The following is a 15,172-nucleotide window of genomic DNA, read 5'->3' as shown; positions in this document are numbered from 1 at the left end:
ATGTTTCTTTGAAAAGACAAGCCGACATCCTTCTCTGTTCTTCCTCCATTCGAGTTTGAGCTTCGTTACTAACGACCGATTCGTCGACGGGACTTTAACCGCTAGTCTTCCTTACTTAGGCATGACAGAGCAGGTCGAGCTCTGTGGCTGCGAATTACTTCAAGAAATACAGCAACCAGCCATTATGTATATAGGGCGCTCAGAAATTCCCGTTACAAACTTCTAGGACTTGCAGAGGGGAGAGAGTATATAATATTTTGAACAGGAAGGAAGAGAGGAAGGAAGATTGGATTTAACTTCCGTCGACATCGAGGCCATTGGAGCACAAGCTCTGTGTCAGGGATGTAGAAGGAAATCGGCCGTGCCCTTTGAAAGGGACCGTCCTGGCATTTGCCTGTAGCGACTTAAGAGGAATCACGGAAAACCTCAATCTGGATGGCCGGATTTGACCCGCCGTCCTCCCGAATGCGAGTCCACTGCGCCTCCTCGCTCGGTTTCTGAATAGCAACCCACGTCGGGACACACACCGTTTCCATCCTAGGGTGGCTTCAAGGCAGATGTTCAACTCATCCACTTCTGCTTGAGGAATTTGATTGGGCATAACGCAGTACAGTTATTAGGTAACAACTCGAAAGGAAACATAACAGAACATCCACTTATCATTTAAGCACATTTGTTTGCATTAACACTTAAACATTATGTGTATATGAAACTTTCTGGCAGATTAAAACTGTGTGCCGGACCGAGACTCGAACTCGGGACCTTTGCCCTCGAGTCTCGGTCCGGCACACAGTTTTAATCTGCCAGAAAGTTTCATATTAACGCACACTAAGGTGAAGAGTGAAAATCTCATTCTGGATTACATGTTTACATTACTCAAAAAAACCTAGAATACTGTTTGTACAGAAGAGTATTGATGCATTACGACAGCGGCCCGATGCGGCGACCACCAACGTTGTTACAGACATTGCACGTACAAAGCAATATTCAGGTACACCCTCTCCATCCCAGCTGCTGTCTCTTCGGTTTCTGGTGCTTCGGCCGCGAAGTGGCCGCGCGGTTTGAGGCGCCATGTCACGGATTGCGCAGCCCCGCCCGCCGGAGGTTAGTGATCACTCGGACGGAAGTGCGTGGGCGTGTGTGCGCGTGCAAGTCTAGGGACCGATGACCTCAGCAGTTTGGTCCCTTAGGAATTCACAGACATTTGAACAATGCGGCCTGAACTCGTTCCAGTAGATCTTCCTCTGTCTGTACAGGAGCCTCATGAATTAAATTTTGCCTACGATTCCAAGAGGGCGCATATGATCTCGGCGGCCTAGCCATCTTTCACTATATCGTCCATTGAGATGTCTCCGTATCGGACGTGAGAAGTGAAGTGGTCCAACATCATGGTGAAGTATCTGCTGACGGACATTCAGTGACACAGCTTCCAAGGGCGGCTCCAATAAATTTTGCACTAAGATCACGTATGCAGCGCCAGTTGGGTTCAGTGGAAGCGGACGTGATACACATTTGAACGGAATCTGTCGTAAACGTAAACTGTACGTTTCCGGTTGTGGGCTCCTATTCAAAATAATTATGTACCCACACCCGTCTACAAGTCCTGAAGTTTGTAGTGGGAATTTCCGGAGACTCACAGCCGTATTTATGTCAAGATGCGTTACAGCTTTTAGACCCGTTCAACAGACATGAAACATTCATATCCTCATCAGTACTACGCTTTTGTAGACTCAATCGCGCAAGACAGCGGCAGCGTTCAGAAACTACGTTGAAATCCCGGAACACGACTTGGCATTAAAAAGTAACAATCTTCCATCCATTTCCTCCTGCTCCATACGAGTTCAGCTAGTGGACAACATGGAAATACTGCCGCAGCAGTTTTCCATTTCGTTACAATCATCTGGCAATTTTTTTTTTAAATCATCTTTGACGACCTTGCCAGACAAGAGTCAAAGTGGTGCTGACTGTTTACGATAAAAAGTTCATGCTAATCGAATACAACGGTCTGTAAATCTGTAGACAGTATGACACGGCAGCCAGTGACACCCTTGGGCCTTCGTGGCCTGGCAAAGTACTCATTTTCAGAGTACAACATTATAATCTCCACCAAATTCCGGCAAACTTATTATATCTTCACTTACAGAAATAGTGTACTTTTATACGATATTGCAGTGCCTGTGTCATCTCGAATTACAATGCAATATTCCTTGGGACATGCGTGCATGTTCGCATTTGCGAATATGGACAATCATCAACTGTGTAACGGAATGACAATGAAAATTGGTGCCGGATGGGGACTAAAACCAGGATTTCCCCTGTTATCGCGAGCGGTCGCCTTACCATTAGGGTGTCCGAGCACACTACTCACGGCGTGACCCCAACTTCCATATGTCGTCAACGTCAACCATTTCATGTAAATGCACTGCAATCTCCCCATTATCCGCCGACACTGGACAAGCGATTTCAAAGTAAAACGTCCCCCCTGTAGGGGAATACACATGTTGTAGACACATGGAAGTTTGGGTCGTGCCGTGAGTCTTACTCGGATAAGGCGTCGCTCGCGATAAGTGGGAAATGTGGGTTCTAGTCCCGGTCCAGCAGAAATTTCCAAGTCGTCATTCCATTGCACAGCTGATAGCTGTCCACATTCGCAGCTGCGAATACATTTAATGTATAGTGTATTTTTGCCTGATTAGCAAGATACTGGCTTTGGTGTAACATTCATTCTTAAAATCGCGCTCCGGGGGTCAGTGTTCGAATCCCCGTCCAGCCATTTAGATGTAGGTTTCGTAACTCGCTTGAAGTAAACACCGGTATGCAATATCGAAAAAGGCCACGGTCGACTTCCGGTTTTGCCTTCATTCGTAGAGGCTAGTACGCCATTTTTAAAAATTGCGTCCTCCACTGAACGTTATTCCACAATCTTGAAACACTGATGTTGAAATCAACCTATCGGCAGAAATAAGTCTTAATTTTTATATACTTTTACTCCAAATCGGGAGAAATATTGGTGAGAATATGTTAAGGATTTTCGTGTTCCACCCTCATGAACCATGGACCTTGCCGTTGGTGGGGAGGCTTGCGTGCCTCAGCGATACAGATAGCCGTACCGTAGGTGCAACCACAACGGAGGGGTATTTGTTGAGAGGCCAGACAAACGTGTGGTTCCTGAAGAGGGGCAGCAGCCTTTTCAGTAGTTGCAAGGGCAACAGTCTGGATGATTGACTGATCTGGCCTTGTAACAATAACCAAAACGGCCTTGCTGTGCTGGTACTGCGAACGGCTGAAAGCAAGGGGAAACTACAGCCGTAATTTTTCCCGAGGGCACGCAGCTTAACTGTATGATTAAATGATGATGGCGTCCTCTTGGGTAAAATATTCCGGAGGTAAAATAGTCCCCCATTCGGATCTCCGGGCGGGGACTACTCAAGAGGATGTCGTTATCAGGAGAAAGAAAACTGGCGTTCTACGGATCGGAGCGTGGAATGTCAGATCCCTTAATCGGGCAGGTAGGTTAGAAAATTTAAAAAGGGAAATGGAGAGGTTAAAGTTAGATATAGTGGGTATTAGTGAAGTTCGGTGGCAGGAGGAACAAGACTTCTGGTCAGGTGACTACAGGGTTATAAACACCAAATCAAATAGGGGTAATGCAGGAGTAGGTTTAATAATGAATAGGAAAATAGGAATGCGGGTAAGCTACTACAAACAGCATAGTGAACGCATTATTGTGGCCAAGATAGATACGAAGCCCACACCTACTACAATAGTACAAGTTTATATGCCAACTAGCTCTGCAGATGACGAAGAAATTGAAGAAATGTATGATGAAATAAAAGAAATTATTCAGATAGTGAAGGGAGACGAAAATTTAATAGTCATGGGTGACTGGAATTCGAGTGTAGGAAAAGGGAGAGAAGGAAACGTAGTAGGTGAATACGGATTGGGGCTAATAAATGAAAGAGGAAGCCGCCTGGTAGAATTTTGCACAGAGCATAAGTTAATCATAGCTAACACTTGGTTCAAGAATCATAAAAGAAGGTTGTATACATGGAAGAATCCTGGAGATACTAAAAGGTATCAGATAGATTATATAATGGTAAGACAGAGATTTAGGAACCAGGTTTTAAATTGTAAGACATTTCCAGGGGCAGATGTGGACTCTGACCACAATCTATTGGTTATGACCTGTAGATTAAAACTGAAGAAACTGCAAAAAGGTGGGAATTTAAGGAGATGGGACCTGGATAAACTGAAAGAACCAGAGGTTGTACAGAGTTTCAGGGAGAGCATAAGGGAACAATTGACAGGAATGGGGGAAAGAAATACAGTAGAAGAAGAATGGGTAGCTTTGAGGGATGATGTAGTGAAGGCAGCAGAGGATCAAGTAGGTAAAAGGACAAGGGCTAGTAGAAATCCTTGGGTAACAGAAGAAATATTGAATTTAATTGATGAAAGGAGAAAATATAAAAATGCAGTAAATGAAGCAGGCAAAAAGGAATACAAACGTCTCAAAAATGATATCGACAGGAAGTGCAAAATGGCTAAGCAGGGATGGCGTGAGGAGAAATGTAAGGATGTAGAGCCTTATCTCACTAGGGGTAAGATAGATACTGCCTACAGGAAAATTAAAGAGACCTTTGGAGATAAGAGAACCACTTGTATGAATATCAAGAGCTCAGATGGAAACCCAGTTCTAAGCAAAGAAGGGAAAGCAGAAAGGTGGAAGGAGTATATAGAGGGTCTATACAAGGGCGATGTACTTGAGGACAATATTATGGAAATGGAAGAGGATGTAGATGAAGATGAAATGGGAGATATGATACTGCGTGAAGAGTTTGACAGAGCACTGAAAGACCTGAGTCGAAACAAGGCCCCGGGAGTAGACAACATTCCGTTGGAACTACTGACGGCCTAGGAAGAGCCAGTCCTGACAAAACTCTACCATCTGGTGAGCAAGATGTATGAAACAGGCGAAATACCCTCAGACTTCAAGAAGAATATAATAATTCCAATCCCAAAGAAAGCAGGTGTTGACAGATGTGAAAATTACCGAACAATCAGTTTAATAAGCCACAGCTGCAAAATACTAACACGAATTCTTTACAGACGAATGGAAAAACTGTAGAAGCCGACCTCGGGGAAGATCAGTTTGGATTCCGTAGAAACATTGGAACACGTGAGGCAATACTGACCTTACGACTTATCTTAGAAGAAAGATTAAGGAAAGGCAAACCTACGTTTCTAGCATTTGTAGACTTGGAGAAAGCTTTTGACAATGTTGACTGGAATACTCTCTTTCAAATTCTAAAGGTGGCAGGGGTAAAATACAGGGAGCGAAAGGCTATTTACAATTTGTACTGAAACCAGATGGCAGTTATAAGAGTCGAGGGACATGAAAGGGAAGCAGTGGTTGGGAAGGGAGTAAGACAGGGTTGTAGCCTCTCCCCGATGTTATTCAATCTGTATATTGAGCAAGCAGTAAAGGAAACAAAAGAAAAATTCGGAGAAGGTATTAAAATTCATGGAGAAGAAATAAAAACTTTGAGGTTTGCCGATGACATTGTAATTCTGTCAGAGACAGCAAAGGACTTGGAAGACCAGTTGAATGGAATGGACAGTGTCTTGAAAGGAGGATATAAGATGAACATCAACAAAAGCAAAACGAGGATAATGGAATGTAGTCGAATTAAGTCGGGTGATGCTGAGGGAATTAGATTAGGAAATGAGACACTTAAAGTAGTAAAGGAGTTTTGCTATTTGGGGAGAAAAATAACTGATGATGGTCGAAGTAGAGAGGATATAAAATGTAGACTGGCAATGGCAAGGAAAGCGTTTCTGAAGAAGAGAAATTTGTTAACATCGAGTACAGATTTAAGTGTCAGGAAGTCGTTTCTGAAAGTATTTGTATGAAGGGTAGCCATGTATGGAAGTGAAACATGGACGATAAATAGTTCAGACAAGAAGAGAATAGAAGCATTCGAAATGTGGTGCTACAGAAGAATGCTGAAGATTAGATGGGTAGATCACATAACTAATGAGGAAGTATTGAATAGGATTGGGGAGAAGAGAAGTTTGTGGCACAACTTGACCAGAAGAAGGGATCGGTTGGTAGGACATGTTCTGAGGCATCAAGGGATCACCAATTTAGTATTGGAGGGCAGCGTGGAGGGTAAAAATCGTAGAGGGAGACCAAGAGATGAATACACTAAGCAGATTCAGAAGGATGTAGGTTGCAGTAGGTACTGGGAGATGAAGAGGCTTGCACAGGATAGAGTAGCATGGAGAGCTGCATCAAACCAGTCTCAGGACTGAAGACCACAACAACAACAACACCGCGAAGAAGCTAGGAAGTCGTGTAGGGATGTTTATATTGTGAGTACATTATCCTCGTCATGATATGATCGTCAGAGTTAATAGCGTATCTGCTATAATGAGTCGTTAAAATGTAGGAACGGACTCAAATCACTACTACTGAGAAAGAATCACGGATTAAGTTCTTTTCTTCAAGCGATACAAGATACAGCGGCTTATGTTGCACGTAATCTGTATACACACTCCTCTCGTACACATATGCACCGTGTACGACACCCTAAAACTTACACGAACGAAGGTGTCCTGCCAATGAAACAAAATCTTATGTTTATGGAGCTAGCACAAACGTTCCTAGAGCTTTAACAGTTTTTCCTAAATGAAATCCGTAAATGTTTTTGACAAATGGCTTTGTAAGTGTATGCTGTACGAGAAATTTGAGTGCCGACGAAGATGAGGCCTTTAACTGACTGCACACGAAACGCAATCTTACACAGAAATTTGCGGCAGTTATACCTGAGACACCTTCCATGACCAACACATAATTTTGCGGCTCCCTTTTGAAGACTTAGGCGCTAGTCACGACGGTACTAGAGATGGATCGTAGCCTCGAGAGTACTTTAAATTCGTAGGTGCTAAAGTGTACAGTTGAAGTATGTGATGTGACACTGGATTCAATAGAGCAATATATTAAACTTGTTTTAGAAACGCAATGGCAAAACAGCAACACACTTTTCTCAAGCACTTACAAATAAAATTTGACTTCAACTGTGTTAGGTATAGAAGTACCATCTATTGGCGATATTTGAAAATTTGTGCCGGGTCGGGACTCGAACCCGGATTTCCCGCTTATCAAAAGCGGACGCTTTAACTATTAGGGCCGATCTAAACTTCCGCAAGTCACTTGTCGATATCCGTATACCACTGTCTCGTCCAGTCGTCATTAAATGCTCTCAGCTATACTCTGTATTCCCGCATCAATGAGAATATGACTGTGGTATATGGATGCAGAGTGACTTACGAAAATTTGGTTCGGTCCTGGCAGTGTGCACGAATAACCTATGGTTAAAGCGACCGCTCGCGATAAGTGTGAAGTCTGGGTTCAAGTCCCGATACGGCACAAATTTTTATGTCACCAATAGGCAGTACATCTATACCTAATGCAGCTGAGGCCCAGTTACTCGCATTCTTCGAATTTATTTCGAAGTAATTTCGAACGGCTGTCTATCGTGGACACTGTCTGTTCATGCAGGTAATTTTCTCAAACACCTCCTCGTCAAGACGCGATTCCTGAAACTTTTTATAATAATGGTCGTTTGTAGTACGTACTTACAACCATTTACGTGATTGTGAGTTATAGGTTACATTACAAAACTGTCAGAAAAACATGTAATGTAGAAAAACCTACAAAGATGAAGAGTGGAAGCAAGAAAGGGAGAAATTAGGAAGAAACAGAACCTGGTGGTTACAAAATCAGTTCAAGAGTGATGTATTCAGACGTCCAGGTCTGCAAAGTCATCACAAAAATTAATAAAATCTTGTTAATGAAGCAAAAGAAATGCCGACCCTAACTATGGACAGAGGTTATCGTCATATATATGATACACTGCGAAAGCAAAACAAATCAGAACCGCACTTACCACGAGTGGGTAGAAAGCGAGCGAACAGCCGACGACGACTACGTCCTGAGCTCGTAGTATTACATTCATATACCCTGCTGCGAGAGTGCGGTGGAGAGGGGAGTTGCGTAACGCCATATTAGTCAGCTATTCTCCGTCTCACAGTAAAGACTCCGCTGTCTTCAAGACCAGGGGGCCCGTACAAGACGTCACGCAAGTACAAGGGCACGCCCGTCAGCCGGCCTCCCGTGATGTCACGCAAGTTGCAACAGAAACGCGCCACTTGCATCACCACGACGCTATCAATTCACACCTGCTGCATCACGATTCTGTACGGCCGCTCATTGGTCAGTAGTTTTTTGAAGAGGCTATAGCAGCCGAAACAACACGACCCTTCTATTCATTTCCCTTCTTCCCCCTCTTCCTTAAACGGCTCTATTTGGGAGAAAAGGGCCCTAAAATAGTCACGCCTATATACGCGTTCAGCCCTGCTACCCCATATTTCTTCAGCTCTTAATTTTTCGTAGGAAACAGTTACTTTACATGATGCAGTTAACCGCAAGCCTCTCTCTCTCTCTCTCTCTCTCTCTCTCTCTCTCGCACACACGCACGCTTTTATGTGGACACCCTATCTACTACGTGTAACTGAGATCTATAGTTTAACTAAAGAGCTGAGGTTTCTCCAAGGCAATGTGTCATCAAAAATGATGTACGATATTACTCGCAACAACGGCCCACAATCTGATTATTACATGCACAATGTCTGGCAATCAAGTCTCACGGGAGACTTATTAGCATCCACAGAGTTATGTATTCGATATTTTCACCCGAAATGAAAAGGAAATGGAACGTAATCCGTTCCCCATTTTTTACGACACGGGACAGTTACATCCCTTGATGGAGCATGTGCCTTCTTTCGCCGCATTTGCAGGCTAAGCAGTCATTTATACTCTTTGTCCACTTTTTTGCTAAATCAGGATATGTCTATGAAAAGCTACGCAGCTGTAGCGCTCTCTCAGGCTGAACAAGGGTCCAAGAGAAGAAGGGCACCTAGCACAGAGTTATCTACAGCTGACTCTGCGGAATGATGAGTAACTTTCAGGCAGCTGGATGCGAACAGATGTTTGCAGCGCAACTGCCTTATTACACCATGAACGAATGCTTAGAGCCAGTTTCTAATGAATTGCACGTCGAAGAAACATTTAAACTATTCCCTTGCATCGTCGACTCTCTAATACAGCGCCATGTATCTAATGGTAGCATAAATTCTCAAGACTGCGTAGACTACAGTTGCAACACGCTCCCCTTCACGTTTCATCAGAACTGTTAGCAGCGGGCTGTAGTAGTAACATTTACGGCGCAGTACACTTCCACACAAACACAAGTTAGCATACCGTGATAAGGGAACCTAGTACACGCGGTAAATCAAACTTAATACTTCTGAGTGTTTCGTAACTGTGTGGAAAGAGTTGAGGAATGGCGTCTTTAATTCATTTTTTTATGAAAATGTTTCCTGCGTTGTGTGTTCTATGGCAGGGAAAGCATTACTGTTTGGTTAGGACCGTACACCCGTATTATGAGCTTCCAGATTTCTAACCATCGGCAAAACATGCGTAAAATTTAAACAACAGGACTCCACAACAATCTTCCTTCTCTGTTTAATGTGAAGAGAACAGTCTCAACTACATAAAATTCCGGAATTCGCATCGAATGGAAACGTTCTTACTAAGAGGCATGACTGATGACAGGAGACAATCTTTCCTTCTCTTAATGCAGCATTTCTTTGTCGTTTTGACCACAATTTTCAACATTCCTCTACAGTAACTTTTTTCTGCTTTATTCCACAAAGTTCACGTGTAATTCCAATCCAGAAATTTCTTCCCTTCAAATCTCAGGATATGATATCCCTTAGTTTGCTTGATGAAAACTTCCGTGGTGTCTTTCTCGCTTTCATGTTGTTCCTACAATGCGAAAACTATCGCTATTCTCTCTCTCTCTCTCTCTCTCTCTCTCTCTCTCTCTCGTTGCGATTTTGATCTTACGAAATCACTTCTTCTTCTTCTTCTTCTTCCTCCTCCTAATGTCGTCACTTTGTTTATCCACACCCGATTTCCATGCTCCGAAGACAGACTAACGCATTGAACAATTCTAAATTTTTATTATTTTCAGCTAGGAGACCAACGCACTAAGCATTCATATCTAGCCCATTTGTTCTCATATTAGTATAAGATTTTCGAATCTCTTTCACTTTATATTGCCGAAGATTTTCTGTAAGCCAGAAAATGTCGTGAAACTACTACTGTTTCTTTTTTCTCCCTTCCACTACCAAGAAAACCGTGCGGTTTCCTTGCTTAGTGTCATCTTTCTACCACCACTGTCGCCAACCAGGCCTTTTTCCACTTTTCTTTCGGCTCTTCTACAGTAATTTAGAAATTTTCAAGGTTGAAATGCTATGGTTTCGTCTGATATGGGACGTTTCGTGTATCTCAGGTTCACACATTGCGTGAAGGGGGAGACGAGAGAGATACCCTTCGCCAGGCCTAGGGCTCCACCTATGGGGTGCATTATTGAAACCTATGCGTATGAGGCATGAAACTGAACGTGAACCATGATTGCAGTAGCTCTGTTAGAAAACAGTGCAGCCTTGCTGCCTTGGCATTGCTGATCGTCTCTTTCGAACTTTTACTAGTTTATGACTCACGGTGCAACGAAAATTCAGTTTTTAATAACAAGGTAGTGGGGGTGAAAGTAAGTATATTTGCTTTTGCCAAACATTTTTTTAAACGAAATATCTATTAGGCGTGAATACCTATTTCGGCAACATTGTGTGAAAGTTTCGTTGTTATCTAGTTATTGGACGAGTAATATAAAATTTCCCTAAATATAATTTTGCGTAATCTTATCCCATGTTGTGGGTCAAGAGTACCCAATGCGCGGTTTCACCCCCAAACTAAAGAAAATAAAAGGAAAAATTAAGAACTATTAACTTTTTCAGCAATTTCAAAAAGTAAATGTAAATGATCTGAGAGCAACGCGGAAAAAAAAGATTTATCGATGGAAATGCAGTACTGCACTATTGCTTGTTCTGCCCCCAATGAGGAAGTTTTCGTGAATCGCCAGAGGTGCCCAAAACCCACGCCCGTTTTAAGACGTTTTCTTTAGGCTCCTCTGAAAACCCGGTAGAGCTTTGGATGCTTGCCGTGCTGAGCTCCCATTTTCAATTACGTCAAGAGCTTGATGGTAGAGCGGCTCTGTTAACGGCTGTCCAGCTGATGTTCTCGGGCGGTCGAAAGAAAAACTGCAGAAATGTTTATTTACGTTCTCTAAGGTGAATAACTAAGCAGCTAAGGAACATAAACAAAAAAAATTCTTCAATACGCTAGAAGGGACTACACAATATAAAGTACAGGTTATGGGGTAAAAGTACGCCTTGCGAAGTTTTACCCCATTACACCTGCGTACTTTTACCCAGTTCTGCTATTATCTTCCGGCAGTCTACAGATAACACACAACTGAAGCCGTGGAGCTCGAGGAAGTTATTGGAAGTCTATAGCTGCCAGTTCCGGTACTGAGTATCTAATTTTTAAATAGATTTACGTTCACCTAACAATCAAAACTATACAAATATTACATCGAAAACGTACAGAAGTGTCTTAACGCATTTCTTCCAGCTGTAAGCGTTAGACTGCCTCGAAATTCTAGGAGACAACTGAAGAGATGACGAATACGCTGCCTTACGAGGTATTGGTGAACTTTTGCTCTACGGACCTCAAAACTTTATGGGTTCTCTCGCCCCCATGCATACTTTTACCGCCACCGATCCCACATGGATTCAAAAACTAACACGTTAAACGCAAACTCGCTATATTATCAACATCAGATTCGCCAAAGTTCTATTTGTTTGTGTCTTAAGAATTCTGGAAAATTACAATTATGCTTTGTTCCTTTTTTTATTAGTGTTTTTCAAAATGTGTCTGAGCACCATGGGACTTGCTTCTATTGTCTTCCTGTGATCTTACCTGATGGGGAGCCGGCCGCGGTGGTCTAGCGGTTCAGGCGCTCAGTCCGGAGCCGCGCGACTGCTACGGTCGCAGGTTCGAATCCTGCCTCGGGCATGGATGTGTGTTATGTCCTTAGGTTAGTTAGGTTTAAGTAGTTCTAAGTTCTAGGGGACTGATGACCAGAGATGTTAAGTCCCATAGTGCTCAGAGCCATTTGAACCATTTTGAACCAGATGGGGATCCCAGACACTAGATTAGTACTCAACAGTTGATAGCCTAAGTGTTTTGTATGAGGTCTCCTGTATAGATGTTTTCCCATACCCGACATTACGTACTTCTTCCATTTCGTGTCAAATGGTTCAAATGGCTCTGAGCACTATGGGACTCAACATCTGAGGTCATCAGTGCCCTAGAACTTAGAACCACTTAAACCTAACTAACCTAAGGACATCACACACATCCATTCCTGAGACAGGATTCGAACCTGCGACCGTAGCGTTCGCGCGGTTCCAGACTGTAGCGCCTAGAACCGCTCGGCAGTGTTTTTCACTTTCAAGCTGATGGCCTAAGTTTACGTTACACGAAACAAACTCAGTAACCGAAAGTGTCAGCGTTTAAAATCTTCTGTTTTAAGGTGAAGGAGGAGCGAAAGTTGTACTGTTTACTGTTGTTTTTTAGAACCAGCTACTATTACGGCAGATTACAAAATTTAATGTTTCATATTATTACGGAAATGTGATTGTTCAAAGTTCTACATAACTGCTTGAACAATTCATCTACATGTACTTGCTTTCAAGCTCACATTAGCTGTATAACGTAACGGCATCACAGATATAAGAACTGCACTTGACCGGATTTCTGGGAAGGGGAGCTTGTAGTTCCGTTTGCTATTTCCATTCTCTTGGCACACTGCCTGGCTCTTGGGCTGCAGATGGAGTTTTACAAAACTCACAACTTCTTTGGCAATCAGCGCCACATAATTAAGAGTATTATTTATTTTGCACCAATTTCTGAGATAATTCAGCCCCACGTCCGCTACTGTATGTGAGCGGTTAAAACTGCTAAGTGTCTCAAACCCCTAACCATAACGTTCGGGGCTAGTTCGCTGCCAATTATGTCTTGCGAGCACTCCTCCAGAACAGACTCATACCTCGAATGTATCATTCGCTTTTTCCTTCTTACCAATATCTGTAACTTAAAGGATCGTCCTGATCCAAGGAAAAGACGTTGCATCCTTGGCCCCAGTGTTAAGATTAAACTTTTGAGCGACAAAACGGAGATGCACGACATACCGGCATAGGCCTTTGTGTTGCCAGACGTCCCGATTTACGATATAATTTTAAATGTCCCGCCGGAACTGGTTATGTTGCGTTTTGTAATACCACAACCCCTTTTGGGATCCTTTATCCTATTCCAGTCTCAACTCCACTCTCCCGAAGATGGCATATGTGTAATAATTGTAATTTACACTAATTTAAACTATTGTTTTGACATTGTTTACGTTGGGTCTTACCAGTATACTGTATAGAAGGAAGGAAACATGTTGGATTAAAAACAAATGAACCATCATAATTTACACACGATACAAACTACAGGCACATGGTAGGAATAAAATTGCTATTGCAATTATGGAATAATTAACGATTACAGTTCCGATATTTCTTCAAGTCATCGTGAGACAGCTATTTTTGTGTCAGACATAGTACGTTCTCCTAACAGTAATATGACACGATGGTTCTTCAGTCAGAATCAAACTTGCTCATGTTCTAACAGAACTGTAATTACGACTATATAGTAATGTAAAATTTCACTCCTACAAAATTTAATTAATTGAATCTAGGCCTATCGTTCAATTAAACTAATCGCTCTGTTCACCTGAAAATGATAGGATGATTTTACTTTAAGTTAGTATAATAATATATGCAAATTTACGAAATATATTGTTGCTATGATAAAACATGTAATTTATTACTAATTAATTAATAGAAACAGATTGCTTCCTCTCTTTGTATGAAACGGTTCACTATTATCCCATGTAATTTTCTTTGTAATTTAGGAAGATGTAAAGACTTTGTTAAATACAATAACAGCAATTGTTTAAAATAATATAAAGAAAGGGGATTTGTACGTCATCATACGTCAGTCTTGGACTGAATTTTGTGTCAACAGCATATGTCCAGACTTGGTATGTTCGCTGCCGGACATCTAACGTGCGAAATAAATTTCTCTGTGAACAAGAATTGCTGAAACTTATTTACACCATTACATGATTCCCACATGGCGATGCAGTAACATCAAGAGGAACCTACGGCAGCATCAAGAAGCAGCACCCCGGATTACGCAAAATACGTATTATTTTTTTTGGTGGAGAATATCCGTAATAAGACGTAGTATATTGAACAATGTTTTTATTATGTTAAGCAGCGACACACATCCCAGACTTCACCACAAATCATTTTCGCCACGTTTTACTACAGTATTTCAAACTTGTTCCATTATTATTGCAAAATCTTTCGCGCTACATCTGGTAAGTACCTATTGTCTAAGCACGTATCGCTTGAAGATACGAGAAACTCGGCTATCAGTCTATGATAGCGCCGGGCGGGGCCGCTATTCATCTATTCCCATCCTCTCGCACTTCTGTTTGCCACTGTGTTTTACGTTCTTCGATTTATTACCCACCTCATTTACTTTCGACACTTACTTGAACATTTTAGTAAGTTTGCTACCTTGAGTAAATATTATGTCAACGCGTATTAACAATACTGGAAGGATTTTTTAATTCCATTCTTGATAGTCATCCTAGTTTAAAACTTCGTTCATTGTCTTGCGGGAACTGCTGAGTGTTGAAAGTGTTACGCTTGTTAATTATTTCTGAGACTATACACAAAATGCTCACTAAGTTGGGGGGGGGGGGGGGGGAGCCAACTATACGCGGCGGAACGGAAGATGGTAGAACCGTTGTCGTAGCGGCGGCGTAGGTTGACGTCATATGCACAGGATGTGGCCTCTCATATTGTCTCTCAGCGTCAGTGATGTCAGTCGGTCCAGGGTCTTGTATTCCACTATTTTTCTTTCTTTCTGGAGAATCCTGCAGTCTGGCGAGCTAGGCAGATGGTGCTCTCCGCAGTTGACACATGGGAGGCGGGGCACAGGGAGTATTGGGGTGTGAAGGACGTCCACAATCCCGACAGGTGACGCTGGACGTGCATTGGGAAGACATATGGCCGAACTTCCAGCACT

The 15,172-nt window shown here is 42.5% G+C and overlaps 1 protein-coding gene across 4 annotated transcripts in view; it reads right to left on the bottom strand.

Annotated features, from left to right (window-relative positions):
- The window catches only part of LOC126457281 (sodium-dependent phosphate transporter 1), a 317,359-nt gene that overhangs the window by 192,892 nt on the left and 109,295 nt on the right, over positions 1-15,172 (bottom strand). Inside the window, exon 1 of one of the 4 annotated variants that reach the window (XM_050093449.1) lies at positions 7,950-7,974. The exons of the other annotated variants lie outside the window; for them this stretch is intronic. The gene's annotated coding sequence lies outside the window, so the exon portion shown is untranslated. Of the gene's footprint in view, positions 1-7,949; positions 7,975-15,172 lie in introns of those variants that run through there. 4 annotated transcript variants of the gene reach the window in all.

The sequence above is a fragment of the Schistocerca serialis genome, chromosome 2 (genome assembly GCF_023864345.2).
Source record: "Schistocerca serialis cubense isolate TAMUIC-IGC-003099 chromosome 2, iqSchSeri2.2, whole genome shotgun sequence".
In the NCBI taxonomy this organism is placed as follows: Eukaryota; Metazoa; Arthropoda; class Insecta; order Orthoptera; family Acrididae; genus Schistocerca; species Schistocerca serialis.
The sequence above is the reverse complement of the archived record's forward strand: the minus strand, read 5'-3'. Positions and strand labels throughout refer to the sequence as shown.